This window comes from Gopherus evgoodei, chromosome 4, assembly GCF_007399415.2.
Source record: "Gopherus evgoodei ecotype Sinaloan lineage chromosome 4, rGopEvg1_v1.p, whole genome shotgun sequence".
In the NCBI taxonomy this organism is placed as follows: Eukaryota; Metazoa; Chordata; order Testudines; family Testudinidae; genus Gopherus; species Gopherus evgoodei.
Window position 1 is genome coordinate 88,861,860 of NC_044325.1, and position 13,533 is coordinate 88,875,392.

The following is a 13,533-nucleotide window of genomic DNA, read 5'->3' on the forward strand; positions in this document are numbered from 1 at the left end:
TAAACTTCATTAAAGCTAGGGAAGAAACAGCATTCTTTGTGTTGTTTTTAAGTAAGCAAGCCTTCCTATACTGGATATGAACTGTAGGCATTTTTATTACCCACTTAAACCTTTGTGTTAGAAGACCTGCATAATTATGTCAATGCTGATTTTAGTGCATCATTATGAAAGATGTGTCTCAGCAACAGAAAGGAGAATTCTCCCACATGAAGACTGATTATTGTTAGTTTTTTGTCCTGAGAATGAAACGTCTAGGAAGATGACTTGCTATGATCTTCCTTCATGAATGAAGACAAGATAAATTGCCCTTTGTGGTCGAGACGGTCTGTCATTTAGTCTTACCTTGTGCATGTCTGAGTAAATTACCTGATGGTCATTAATGTGCATGCATGCTGTGGAAGATGTGAGGCTGTATTTAATGAAATTATGTCCATTTTCTGTACTGTCAGATTATTTAGTGTCACGGGCAATGCATTTCCAATGCAGCTCACTTAAAACCTTGCAAATTTTCTGATGTAGAAAACAAAAGATTTTTGAGATTTAGAAAGGAAATCACTAAGTTATTGCCAGAGACAGTAAGCACATGTAAGCAGAGTTTACCTGTCCTTTAAACAGATAAAAACTATTTAGTGATTCTGTAGATCAGGTGGAATTGTTTGGTGGTTTTATTATTTGGATAAATCTATGTTAGGCACCGGGAGACCACTGAAAACTCATTACACTTTTGTCCTGTGTCAGATTTGACCCTAGGTTTCTAGAAAGGAGATAGACTTCATAGGTCCTATCCAGCTATACAGTCTGAGAGATGTGACAGGCTAGTAAGTGCATTAACTCACCCTGCCACTGGGATGCTTATGTTCTGTCAATAACATTCTTTTATGTTGAGGAAAAAAGTTTAATTTTATTTTGTGAAAGACCCTTTCCTCATACATCTAAAATTTCCGGGATCCAGTCTTTGCTTTTTGATCTCCAGTTCTTAGCTTTTTATTTCTATTGCCCACCAGAAATTTTTAACTCACCATTTTTGGGAACAAATTACACTTTGGCTTCTGTTTTCTGTCTGGGAGGTCAGACAAACCAATCCGACCATGCCCGCCATCCAAGCTCCTTCACAGTGAGTGTACTAAGAGTCTTTCTGATGACACACTCATCTTGTGTTTTTACGAACTTTAGATTCCTGACGTTTAGAGAGAAGGGATGATCCAATGGGTTAGGGCACTAGCCTGAGACTCAGGAGACCCTGGTTGAATCCCCTGCTCCACCACGGATATCCCGTGTGACCTTGGGCAAATCACTGGATCTCTCAGTGCCACTGTTCCCCACCTGTAACTTCCCTACCTCACAGGGGTGTTGAGGTAAATAGATTATAGCTTGTGAGGTGCTCAGATACTATAGTAATGGCAGCTATATAAGTATGATGGATGGCTGCATGTCTCTCAAGGCTTCATTCCCCAGTGTGGTATGCTGTCTCCATAGCATCAGTTCAGCCTTAAGGTAATATTTCAATCAAAACAAAGGGGTTTTCTTTTAAAATCCTGTTCCTCCAACAATTCATGGATTTTTAATAAAGTGCATGGAGATACAAAGTATATAATCACTTCTCTGCTGTATGGGGGAAAAGGTGCCCAGCTTTAAACAGAACAGATACTATTATTTTTGGCCTTATCTCCTGAGAACAACAATGCATCTTTTAATGCTAAAAATAATTTGAAGAAAAGATAAGAATCAAAGGACCTGGACATGCAATTTCAAACAGTAATGAGAAGCTTGTTGGCTGGGGGTTACCATCTGCACTCCACTTTGATGCCATCTGCCCACAAGGAGAATATCACCCTAGGGGAAAATAGCAGGATGTCCTACCGTTATCAACCCACAAAACCACCAGTTACACATGAAGACCTTCTGAGATTGATAATGAAATCCAAACCTTTGATAATATCACTCTGAAACGGAGAGAAGAGCTGGGATGGAAAAAAGCAGATCTTTGAAATTTTGGAAGATGAGGAGCCCTGTGGAGGGGGTTGGGAAGGCTCAAAAATTGCCACATGAATTCTTTAGTTGATCACATTAAGGGAAACATTGTATAAGTAGACGATTAATTTATACCAAGTAACAGCGAATACTGGAAACTGTTTGTGAAGGCTGAAATTATGTTAATTTATGCAGCTCCCACTGCTACAGTGGTTTAAAAATAGCTTCATTTCTAGAAAACTGGTGCTACTGTATATCTGTCTGTATGCTGCAGGTTAACTTTGTGTTTAGCTTTTGCCAATTTTAACTGATTGAACACTGAATGAAACCTTGATTATATGAGCTTTTTGTGTGTGGGTCCAAGAGGTATTCTGCCGTGTATGATTTCCATTGAAAAGGCTGACGGTTGAGTAAGAATACAAACAAATTAGTGGCTGCTGTGAGTAGTTTGCAATGCTGTGCTTGAGGCTGAATACCAGAGAAATTGTTGAAGTTTAAAAAAAAAATCAATCAGGTTTCTTCGGGTCAGGTTTAGTTTTGCAGAACTTGACACCCACCACTTGAATGCATAATTCTCTGGAGTATATACCCTCGGGGGGTGGGTATTTGACTTGTGTTCTCCTACAGTTCGCAGTCATTTTCTGCATTTATGGAGGTAGGGAACAAGGAGAGAAAAAATAATAGTCTTGTGATTAAATAAATAATAAAATAATTAAAATAAAATAAATAAGTCTTGTGATTAAAATCAATTTTCAGTTTATCTGTCAGACCTAAGCTGAATTTCCAGTGTTTATGGATGTAAATCTTAAGTTGAATAACATATGTATCTCAATTGGAGTCAGTGGGTGAAAGCGTTATTCTAATAAACTTATGTGGGAAGCACAGTGATTATGATAAATGAAGGACTGTCAGAAACATATGTTGAATGGTTACAAAAAATATAACTGTGCAGCATAGTAAAAATGAAGTATTTTAGTAGAATCATCCTAGTAGTCCTTTAATAATGCTATACATTTCTTTGGCACCTTGCATTTGATGATCTCCAGGTGCGTCACAAAGTTTCATTAATGAAAACAAGGCACCACTTGGTGAGGTAGGTAGTTGGTGTTTCAAAATAGGTACAAGATGATGATCATGGTTTGTGATTGGCTAAAAGCAATCATGTGACCAGTCATTAGTCGGCTGTTTACCTTCTCAATTGGTAATACTAAAGTCTAAATAAATATTAACTAATCAGATAACATATGGAAATAATACATCCTGACTGGATGCGGTGAGTTCCATTAAAATGATGATTCTTGTCATGAACAGGTTAGAGTAGCTTAGATTCTAGGTTACCACATGTTCAATCCTTCATCCACCTAAAGAGATGTGTTGAATTCTTGTGCCATCTGCTGCACGTGGGTTTTTCAAAATACAGCTCAAAAAGTAGGGTCCTGTCTACTTGCTATGCATACTAAGAACCGTGGCACTTTTGGTAAGAGTAGGAGTTTGGCTGATCATATTTGGTGAAACGTTATTTTCGTCCCACTCTTCTGCAGCCTTGTGTATGCCAGTTGGCTGATGCCCTCTATATCAAAGAGAGGTGCATTCCAGGAGACTTACTTAGGGAACCTTATGAATGAAGAATGCTCTGTACAGTAAATGTGAAATATTACTGCTTTATTAGTAAATATTAGAATGTAGTCTAGTTGCTTACAAAAACCCACACAGACACAAGGGACGGGCTCTTTTCAGAAAAGGGCCAGGACTGGCAGTAGTGATGGTGAACTAGTCCATTTATCAAGTATTCCAGCATTATAGATCATGGCTGAAGACCATTTTCAGCATTCTGCGATAGACTTGTACAAGGTCTGCCTATAAAATGTCTAGCAGTAGCTAATCCTGTTGTCGTTCTTCCAGAGCTTGCTCATGACCATTCCATGTTAGGTGTGTGCGCAGTATGCACCGTTGCCGTATATTTTTCCCTCAGTGATATCCATTGGGCTGTCTCTAGCACCCTCTGGAGCCATGTGCTTAAGCCCTACAAAAAGAAAGGGAGAGGTTATAAACGACGCCAACCACTCCTGTCCACCTCAGCTTCCCAGTCGGCATCTCAGAGATGCAATCCCTCGAACATATGGGGGCTGTGGAGGAAGTTCCTCGAGACTTGGGATGGAAGGGGTTTTACTTCCAGTATTTCTTAATCCCAGAGACCAAAGGGAGTCCTCCAGTCCAATTTGGATCTGCATCACATCGACGGATATCTCAAAAAGCTGAGGTTCTGCATGGTCTCCCTGGCCTCCATCATTCCCTCCCTGGATCCAGGAGACTGGTATGCTGCCCTGGACTTAAAGGATGCATACTTTCGCATTTCTATCTTCCATGGCCACAGAAGATTTCTCAGGTTTATAGTGGATCAATGCATTTACCAGTTCACCATGCTTCCCTTTGGTCTATTGCAGCCCCTTCAGTTTTTGTTAAAAGTATGGCAGTCATAACAGACTTCCTCAGATGGCAAGGTGTGCAAGTTTACCTGTACCTTGAGGACTGGCTGATCAAAGGTCAGTCACAGACCCTAGTACAGAATATTATCAGCACAGTGCTGGGCTTGCTGATAAATGAGCAGAAATCAACTCTTGTCCCAGTACAGAGAATAGAATTTATTGGGGCAATGCTCAACTCAACCAAAGCCAGGACCTTCTTGCCAGAAGCCCAGTTCCAGATCATGTCAGATCTGATATCCAAGATCATGGCTCAACCAATCACAACAGCTCAGGTTTGCCTCGAGATACTGGGGCACGTGGCAGCATCTACTGATGTGGTTCAGTCAGCACATAAGGCTGCGCCTCAGGCCCCTCCAGATATGGCGAGCATCAGTTTAATCTCTGAGCAGACACCACTTGGACTTAGTGCTCATAGTCCTTCTGCTGGTCCTTGCCTCCCTGGACTGGTGGAAAGACCCAAGATTGTTAATGATGGAGGTTCCCTTTGTTATATCTTGACTGTCAGTAGCCTTAGTCTCAGACATGTCAAATCTAGGTAGGGGAGTCCATCTCAACAACCTCAGGACTCAGGATCTCTGGCCTCAGAAAGAACTCTCCCTGCATATAAACATCAGGGAGCTCAGAGTGGTATGCTTACCATGTCAAGTGTTCCTTCCCCAGATTTCAGGTGAAATGGTGCACATCCTGACAGACAATGCTGCATCCATATTTTACATGAATAAGCAGGGAGGAGCTCGATCTTTGAGCTTGTGTTAGGAGGCCATCCATCTGTGGGACTTCTGTGCGAAGCATTCCATTTATCTTGGGGCATCACATCTCCCATGAGCTTGGAACGTACTGGAGGATCACCTCAACAAATCCTTTTTCTCTCACTGGGAGTGGTCCCTTCATCCAGAGGTCACCAAATTCATTTTCCAAAGGTGGGGGCCTCGTCAAGTGGACCTGTTCATTATGAGGCAGAATAGGAAATGCCATCAGCTTTCCTGCTCCCATGGATGGACCTCCTTCTTTATACCTTTCCTCCGATCCCCTTGGTTTACAGGGGCCTCCTAAAAATCAAATGGGAAAAGGTGAAAGTTATTCTGATAGCTCTGGAGAGGCCATGCCAGCATTGGTTTGGCATGCTCCTGGATATCTGTGACAACCCCACTCTCACTCCCACTCTGTCTGGATCTGATTTCACAAGACCCGTGGCCAGTTGCTTCACCTGAATCTTGCCTCCCTGTACCTAACTGCATGGATACTGCATGGCTGAACCCTGAAGAACAGGCTTGCTTGGAACAGGTTCAGCAGATCATGCTAGGCAGTAGAAAGCCTTCCACAGGGCTGCCGACTTGGCCAAGTAGAAACATTTATCTTTTAGGGCTTCTGAACATTTCTATCTCCATCTTCCCTTCATTCTATCTTGGACTATTTGCTCCACTTTAAGCAGTAGGGCCTGGTTGTCTTGGCTACTAAGTGCATTTTAATTGACATCTCAGCCTTCCGCCCTCCAGTGAACGTCAGAACAAGTGTTCTCCCGCAAGATGATAGTATGATTTTTCAAGGGGATGGATAGGCTCTATCCTCAGGTCTGTGAGCCAACTGCGTCCCCCCACCCCCATGAGACTTAAACCTGGTTCTGTCAAGTCTCCTGGGTCCCCCCTTTTGAGCTGTCACCATCATGCGTTCTGCTACTTCTGTCTTGGAACATCACCTTTCTGGTGGTGATCACCTCTGGCAAAAGGGTCTCAGAAATCAAGACCCTTGTGTCAGAACCACCTTACACGGTGTTCTTTAAGGACAAGGTCCAACTGCGACCTCCATCTGACTTTCCTTCTAAAGGTGGTGTCACAATTTCATAACAACCAAGCCATTTTCTTACCAGTCTTCTTCCTGAAACCTCACAGGCACTCTGGGGAATGGTGGCTTCACTCCTTGGACATTAGTTGCGCCCTTCCTTCTTATATTGAGAGGGACTAAACCCTTCTGCAAGTCCACACAACACTTCGTAGCAATAGTGGAAAGGATCAGAGGGTTTTCTGTGTCAGGTGAATGTCCTGCCTCTGGTCATCTTAAACACTCAGTCCACAAGAACCCAGGCTTCATCAGCATCATTTTTCACGCAGAGCTGCAATCTAGGCATTGGTGCGTACCTTTGCTTCCCACTACACCATTACCCAATAGGCCCTAGATGACACCAGAAGAGCAGTGTTGCAATCAGCGTGTCCATGAACTCAGAGCCCACCTCCTGGGGTACTGCTTGTGAGTCACCTAACATGAAATGGACATAAGCAATCACTTGAACAAATAAGTTACTAAACTTTCGTAACTGTTTTTTTTTTCTGAGATACGTTGCTCATGTCCATTCTGTGACCCACCCACCTCCCCATATGTCAGAGTTAACTGGTAAGGAGGACTTGAGAGGGTGCATTGCAGGGTCAGTAGGGCCCCTTATACCGGTGCATAAGCGCGTGGTTCCAAAGGGCTCCTGGCCCAACAGATACCTCTGAGGGGAAAATCTCCAACAATGGTGCCTGTGGCATGCACATACCTACCATGGAATGGACATGAGCAACACATCTTAAAGAATAACAGTTATGAAAGATTAGTAACCATTTTGTTCTTCACTTTCCTGAACTGAAAAATGTAAAAGGCAAAAAATGGATTGTTATAGATAGAAGAAGGCTATAGGTAGATAGAATGTGCTTAGGGTGCTGTGTCTCCTCTGTATTTTGGTTGGTTAGCGCTGATCTACTTGAAGATTTCCTTTGTGTAAGCAGTTACCCTTGTTTATAGACTGTGCAGTTGTTCAATGGCCCCTGGCAGAGGGATTATGGCTGGAGCACCACTATGTTCCAGCAATCCACAGCTGTTAGAATTGTCCTTTGAGGTCATAGGCAAGTGGGTACAAGTTTGGAGCTCAAACCTACCCAGCTACAGATTCAAGCAAGGCTTTGAAGATATTACTCCTCCTCTTATGCCAGTGGGTTTAACAAGGACAATGTATTAATTATGCAGCCACATAGCTGATTGTGAAGTAAATATTTTTATAGCAAATAGGAAACCTCAGTTGACATGCATCTTGCAGTCTAGCTCACAATGTAGCTTTATAAACAAAAATACACACAATGCTGGAATTGGTATTTAAAAACCCAACCAAGTTGGGTCAAATGTCATGGTATGTAACTTTCAACCACTGAGCTGTTCCTTCAACAAAAGATCATGATGGGTTTTCCCTGCCACCCTTAGCACCAGGGATTATGGCTGCACTACAGAGCTTACAGCAGTGCAGCTGCAATGTGGCTAGTACAGATGTTCTAAGCCAGGGGTAGGCAACCTATGGCACGCATGCCGAAGGCGGCACGCATGCCGAAGGCGGCATGCAAGCTGATTTTCAGTGGCACTCGCACTGCCCGGGTCCTGACCACCAGTCCAGGGGCCTCAGCATTTTAATTTAATTTTAAATGAAGCTTCTTAAACATTTAAAAAACTTTATTTACTTTATATACAACAATAGTTTAGTTATATATTATAGACATAAAAAGAGACCTTCTAAAAACGTTAAAATGATTTACTGGCCCATGAAACCTTAAATTAGAGTGAATAAATGAAGACTCAGCACACCACTTCTGAAAGGTTGCTGACCCCTGCTCTAAGCTATTGGGAGAGAGCTCTTCCATTGACTTAATTAGTCCAGCTCCAGTGAGCAGCGCTGTCCACACTGGTGCTTAATCATAGAATATCAGGGTTGGAAGGGACCTCAGGAGGTCATCTAGTCAAACCCCCTGCTCAAAGCAGGACCAACCCCCAACTAAATCATCCAGTGTAACTCTTGCTCAGGGGGATGGCTTATGCATATCCCTGAATGACATAAGTTGTACCCATATAAGCTGTAGTGTAGACTTCCAAGGATGAATGTACTTAGTCTTTGGGATTCTGATGAGGGATGGGAGCCAAGAAAACTTGGTTCACATCTCCATCTCCTCCTCCTGCACTACCCCCTTACTTTTTTCTGCCTGCAGTAATGCATCCTTTTCTGCCTCCCCTCCATTGCAATGCTACCTTCTCAAAAGCATCAAAATTGCTCCCAAAGTCTCCTGCTCTGCATCTGCCTTATTTCCTCCCCTCTTCTTCCCAGCTAGTTCTTCAGCATTAAGCCATTTTTTGTGTCTCTGTGGTTCTGATCAGCCTCAATAACTGTCTAATATTTGGAAGCTATTTGCCCCCTGATGCTTCCCAGTGGGACTCAGCAGCAGCTAGTTTTCAGGGCATAGCAGGGATATGTGATGGAGGAAGGAGGGAGGTTCCAGGCAGGTGGAGACTTGTTCTGCCCTGTACTTAGCCCTAGCTCCTCTTTTCCTTCCGGCATAGTGCCTCTAGAGGCCACCCCATGCTGCAGAGAGCTGCCTAGTCCTGGTGGTCAGAGCTCTGCAAATCACTGAATTTTTTGATTCACTAGTTGTATCAAAAAATTGAACAAAGAAATTGGAGTCAAACAAAGTGTATTGTTTGACCCAAAATGAAATATTCAATTTTTGAGTTTTTTAAACCTTTTAGAAAAAAATTAAAGTAAAATGTGAAATGACAAGTCATTACATCACTGTTCCTATTTCAGATCAGTGGGGATTAGAAACTTTCTGCTCTGGCGGTGGCCTGTGTGATTTGCGCCATCTGTTCGATGGCATATGTGAAATGTTATGGTGGTCTCAGTCCATATCTTATTAAAGAAACACCATCACAACTAGCACTAACTGGCATCCATCTTGGAATTCAACTGAATGCGTCTGGACTAACATGATGAGTTGACTCAACCAGGCCAAGATAGAGTATGCATTGTTGGTCCCTGTGCTGGTAAGATTCATTGTTATTGTAATCTGATACCTTTTAAAAGCATTCAGATTTGCCTTTTTAATAACCCTTGCACAGCCCATGTGAGGACCACAGATTGATAGCTCTTGAACTGTTCCCTTTCTACCTTCCCAGGTGTTATCAGAACACTATATACAAGAGGGGTGTATAGTGAGCTCATAGAACACCATCTATGGGCATATAAAATGTTATGGTATTGTCTATAAATTGGCAAGTTTGATGATGATGATATGCAGAGCTGTTACCATCAGAGGGTCAGCTGGTGCCCCAAAAGAGAGTGGGATGATGCAGGGCCATGTTCCCCCACCGCTGCACTGGTGCCCAGACAAAAGGATCTGCTCGGAAGAGGAGTGAGCTGCATCTGATAATGGGCTAGTGCAATGTGCACACTATTGCTGTACATTAGAGAGCTCAGAGAGGCATTCTGAACATAGTCCAGGATACGGTGATATTGGCCAAATTCGACTTTATATTCAAAGATTCTCATTATTGCCCAGGAGTGGTCAGATCTTTGGAATCTCAAGGACAATAAGTGTGGTCATATGGTTTCTTTTTTTTTTACTTAATTACTCTGACTTAGAGTTTAACTGGTAGCAAATTGAACTGAGCCTTATTTTAGAAGGGTATGGGATAAGAATAAATACTTTCTAGAGTTCACAGCGCCTGCACTGGTTAACTGGGCTGCTATTGCCACCTGGTGGCTTTAAGGAAAACCACATGAGCCATTATGATTGATTAGTTTTACTTTAATGTTCACAATTTAGTTGCACCAGAGTGAATAGATACTTGACACCAATTACAAGCATCAGTTTGGGGGTATATAAATGTATTCCTTTAATAGGCAAACACTTCCATTATATTTAATCCTGTGGTTTAAACTGGGTGTTGATAATATCTACAGTCACGCCTGTCAATCTTTTTAACAGTAGTTTCAGATTCAAAGGAACAGCAAGTCTGGGAAAACTGGCTGGGATGTGGAAGAACTGACTCACATGTGTTAATGTGTAATCAGCTGGTTTTTAGTCTTTTAAAGTATTGAAAGGAAGTAGCATGAACTTGACAGAGATCTGGCACATACCTGGACAAACAGGCTGGTTTAATATTTTTTTTCAGTAGAAGTAAACTTCGTCTCTACCCAAGGGCAATGTCCTTAGTTCTAGATACTGTCTATCAGCAAAATAACATTTCTCCCTGTTTTAACAGTTTTCTTGGCAGAGATCTGCTCTTTCCCCCGTTTGATCCTGGCCATTTCCCTCTTTGGCAACTGCAGCTGTTGTAACTCTTTTGCACAAGAAAGGAACTGTACATGAAAGAAAAAGATCCTCGGTGCTATACCCATTTCTGACCTGTCTAGTTACTAAATTCTAATTACAAAGTTTAAGCCAAGAGATCCTTGTCACTTCATTATTGTGGCTGGAAAGTTGATACATAATGATCTGACTGGGCCTCCTGCCTTGTGGGAACAGCACTGGCAATCTCCAAGAATTAGTGAACCCTCCAAGGGCCTCTGTTTCCCCCCTCCACCGCAGGCTTAAATTACTAATGTCCTTTGAAGATGAATGAGATTTTTACCAGGCTGAATGGGGAGTAGACCATTCTGATCGCTTTGTCAGTGTGAATTTGGGAGAAGCACCTCACACAGGGTAACTAGTGTTGGAATTATGCCAGTCAATCCTGGTAATTCAAGGAGTCCTCTTATAATGGGCAGCGAGACTGAATGAAGATTTTGGCAGCTGAATTTCAGTTCTCGGTTAAGACTGCATATAGTTTGCACTAAAGATGCATCTATATCAATGGTTGCTCTAGGACATATCCACACCACTCTGAGGTACAGGGGGGGAAAACCTGTTGGTGTTTACTATTGCAAAATTTCCCATTATGGTGGTTCCTGTGGAGAAACTGGTGCTGGTCACTGCTGGAGACGGGACATGAGTCTAGATGGACCATTGGTGTATAGTATGGCAACTTCTATGTTCTTATGATGTACCTCAGGTACATTTGTACAGTTCCAGATAAAGAACTGAGCAGGGCTGCCCAGCTGTTACTTTTTGCCCTTTAGAATCCAGTACAACACGTGTGACCTTCTATCACCCGTCAGTTAGTGTTTGGAAAATGCATTTGTGGATTGCCGCTTTACCTTTTGGATGTTGCTCAAAAAGACTTTTTTGGGAAAATTTTGCATATTAAGCATTGTTTCTCAAAAGTTTCACAGCAGGCGATCTAAATATCAGATACTCTTTTCTTTTTCTGCATATGATCCAGTACCCTTGTGTGAAGTGGGAGTGCTCTTGTTCCTGTATGAAACTGGAGGGAGGTTTCCTCCTGAAATTGGAGGTGATGGACTCCGTGATTCCTAGCTTGAGAAAATAACCTGCACTCATTCCAATCAATTATTTCACAGCTGTCGATATTATAATTGCAAATGTAAAGTGGAAAAAATATCCCCAGAGGACTCAGTTACATAGCATGTGAACTCTGAGGTAGAACTCATTGCTGTCCCATAACTTCAGACATTGCTATACAATGAGCACAGGCTGGAGTTGTCTGCTTGTTTACATTGAGAATGGGAGTTTCAAAAGTGCTCAGTTTCCCTTGAAGTCAGTTGGAGCAAAGTGAGGACAACATTGAGTGCTTTTGAAAATTCTGCTAACTGATATTGTTTTATCTGCTATAATACTGGTAATTATTTGCTTCATCAAATACTACTACTTCTAATTGTGAAATACCATTAGACCACAAGTACTTGCTGTTTTGTTTGAAAACAGAAAAATAAATACCTTATGTCTGAGATCAAAAGGTGCACTTTCTAATGTAATGCATGAAAGAACTGCAACATGATGTAAAGTATTATAACTTGTCAGCCAGCCTTGGAAGCTGACAACAAACCATATTTTGGTGGCATATGGAAGCAAAGTTAACGTATATCTCCTGACTCACTTCAGAGTTGTGTGGTTCAGTACCATTAGCAAAGCAAATTTGATTTTCATAAGTGATTAGTGTCTGATCTTAATTAAGTTAGTGGATGATATATCAAATTATGAATTTTTGTACTTATGAATAATTGTGTCTTAATAATCCTTTTAATTTAGACCAAAAAATATTGCAGTAGATTTAGTAGAAGAATCTAGATAAACTGTAAAGTTATAAAAATCTACTCTGCAGTCTAACCTACAGGATGTCAGGTCCTATAAACTGCATGCATGTTCTGGTATAACTTTTTCAGTACAATGTAAGTTACTGTGTGTGTGGCTTCTAGACAGCACCTTAAATACTAAGATGCTCTTTGTTCTGTATTGACATTAAAGTTCCCTGTGCAATTTTTGTAGGAGTCTGATGAAAATTTCCCCTTCCTTCTGTTGCACTGTGGTCTAGTTAGCCGCCCCTCTCTAGTGCACCTTCTGATTCAGTAGTGAGGTATATATGGTCAAGTGTATGTTGGTATAGTAATTCCATTGAAGTCAATGGGGTTTTTCCAGGAATTTAGCTCAGAGTTTGTACAGCATTTTTTGATGCTTGAGAATGAAGGGCCCCATTTTAATGGAAAATAATATTGCCTTTATTGCTATACCATTACCCACATTCAGTCCATCTAAATTGATCTTCCTCAAAGGTGGCCCGGAGGTGACAGAGCCTATGATGCCTTGAAGATGGGGGAACAAGCACAACAGTTTGAGATATTTTTGGCACCTGAGCAGGACACTGTTTTCTAGTGGCTGAGCAAAATCTGAGTCAACAGAAGAGCAGAGATGCATAGTGGGAGTCAGCATATGACTACCCTGAGACAATTGCTTGGGACCACTTATGGCAGTCATCTTCCTTTGATTAAACTTCTTCCTTATTTTTGTTAGTTGTTATTTCTCCATTTCCCCCCTTCCTTGTTCCTTAACACTGGATAAACACTGGATTTTGTAGGACCTGAAATGTTTCTGCATACAATATTTCACATTAGAATTCACTTCCTTCACAAATGTTAAATGTTGTTTTTGTTCTGTTGTTCTGAACAAGGTCCACAATATATTATTCAGTGTAAGAGGCTGTCTTGACTAGACGGCATAGTTACTCCTTAACTTTCTGCCCTTTGTAGTTAAGCAGTAATCACAGTTGTGCCAAAAAACAGTCACAGCATCAGGAAACAGAGCAGCCACTCTGTCCAGGTGTATGTACGTACTACTTGAATTAGTAACATTTCCTGTAATGGAAGCCAACAGTAATTCTTATCTGTCAT

General features: G+C 41.7%; 1 protein-coding gene across 12 annotated transcripts in view; it reads left to right on the forward strand.

The window, feature by feature from the left end:
• NAV2 (neuron navigator 2) overlaps positions 1-13,533 on the forward strand; it is a 372,994-nt gene that overhangs the window by 16,934 nt on the left and 342,527 nt on the right. The gene's annotated exons all lie outside the window — the stretch shown is intronic.